This window comes from Chiloscyllium punctatum, chromosome 36 (assembly GCF_047496795.1).
Source record: "Chiloscyllium punctatum isolate Juve2018m chromosome 36, sChiPun1.3, whole genome shotgun sequence".
NCBI classification, from domain to species: domain Eukaryota; kingdom Metazoa; phylum Chordata; class Chondrichthyes; order Orectolobiformes; family Hemiscylliidae; genus Chiloscyllium; species Chiloscyllium punctatum.
The window spans coordinates 20,976,362-20,978,615 of NC_092774.1; positions in this window are offsets into that span (position 1 = coordinate 20,976,362).

Below are 2,254 nucleotides of genomic sequence, written 5' to 3' on the forward strand. Positions count from 1 at the left end.
TAGGGCGGTGCTTGAAAAAAAAAAGCACAGAAGGTCAAGCAGCAGGAAACCCGACGGGTCAGGCAAAAGCCCTTTAATTGGGGGTGCGACGGAGGGCGGCTGGCCAATGGCGAACAAGCGGTTTGGAAAACGGGGCGTCACCAGCCCGAGGCCGCGGCTCCTATTGGCTCCTTCAGGAGGTCTCCGCCCGCCATTGTGCACGTCAGATGCAGCCCTGTCAGCTTCAGAGTGAAACTCCGCCCCCTCTGGGCAACATCTGGGAGCAAAGCAATGTCTCCCCCTTTTCCATTCCCCATCCTGGGAGGGAGGGAGCTGTTCATTTGTAGCAACTGGAGTGAATCCAGGGAGGGAGCAGACTCTGCAAAGGTGTTCAGATGGAGCACCTTCAAGGAATTTTCAAGGCCCTCTTCAAGGAATTTTCTTCTTTTTCCCCCTCAGTTTGACATGTTTATTTGAATACAATTTGCAGCTTCTTTCATCATTTTCACAATTAAAAGGGTAGTTTCTCATGGACCTGAGCAGTATTTAAAACAATGATATAAAATGTACATATGCGTTGTTTCATATGGTGTATGTCTGATATTATTCGCTGTTGTAAAAGCTTCATGGCTATTATTTTTCACAATCTAATGCAGTAATGGAGTTACGGCCTGTATTTCTTGTCATCTTCTTCATTGAATAGGACAGAAGGAAATCATTCAGCAATTTTACTGGCTTTCTTTTCTCAAGCAGCCTTGACATTTCATTATCATGTCCTTGATTCAGCTCCATTTCCAGCATTTTAATAGGCAGCTTGTTCCAGCTCATTGTCACCTAAATGAAGTTTTCCTCCACACACACTTAAGGCTATCTGGTTGCATGAGGGTTTTCAGGTTTCTGTGTCCTGGATAATATGTGATCAGCAGGCATCTGGCAATCTACAGGAATTGCCACCTTTGTTATGTTCATTTAACTGTACTGACAGTGATCACATATTTTGTGATTTTTTTTCAGGAAGTCATGTAGAAAGAAATCTGAAAGCAAATGATACGTCAACTTCTGACAGAGTCACATTGGGACCTGAATATCAGCAGCCATTCAAATTGAGAAGAAATGTTTTTGTTAGCCTGAGAGATTTTGGATACTGGGTGTGGCAGGAAGAGCGTTGAGACATAGATACCCAAGTGAGGGAGATTGAGGGCACAAACTGTGAAAATTGTTTTACTCAGGTTGGGGGATAAAAATCACACCATCAGAGACTAGAGACTGTATACCTGTTCTGTTTGTAATTGCAGCTGGCTGGCGAATCCAGAGCAACACAATGACACCCCCCCCCCCAACACACACAGGCACACACACACACACACACACATACACACACAATGGAGAAGTGTGGTAATGTGGGGACTGTGGGAAAGGATTCCCTTCCCCTTCGGTGCTTGAAACCCACAAATGCGTTCACACCGTGGAGAGGTTGTTCATCTGCTCCATTGTGGGAAGAGATTCATCGAATCGTCGACCCTTCTGACGCACCAGCGGGTTCACAACGGAGAGAGACTGTTAACCTGCCCCAAGTGTGGGAAAGGTTTCAGTCAGATGTGCAACCTGTCAATGCAACAGCGGGTCCACAGGGGAAAGAGGGTGTTCGTGTGCCCCGTGTGTGGGTGGGGGTTCAGTCAGGTGGGGAACCTGTGGACGCACCAACAGACCCACACGAGGGAGAAGCCAGTCACCTGCCCCTTGTGTGGGAAGGGATTGCCTTGCTCGGCTGCGTTGCTGAATCACCAGCAGCTCCATATTGAGGAGAGGTCATTCACCTGCTCCGAGTGCAGGAAAGGATTCATCGATTCTTCCGGCCTGCTGACCCACCAGCGGGTCCATACCGGGGAGAGGCCGCTCACCTGCTGTCAGTGCCCAGCTCCTCCCACCCTGAGTTCATGTACATGGGGGGATTGAAGGAGGGACGGCCGAAGTGCCAATATTGACTGGACTATCAACCCAGTTCTGGAGACTTCCGGCTTTGAATCCTGCTGCGGCAGAATTGCAATTCAGTCAGAAATCTGGAGTTCAGAAGCTAATGATGAAACCATTTTAGGGTGGAAATGAAACCCTATCTGATTCACTCTTGTCCTTTTTAAGGAAAGAAACTGCAGTTGTGGAAGAGGATTCACTCAGTCATTCCAACTGCTTCCTTGACCCGGTCTGGCCTACACATGACTCTTGACACAGCAGTGTGGTTGACTACCCCCTGCCCTGGCAAATGAGCAGGAGAAAT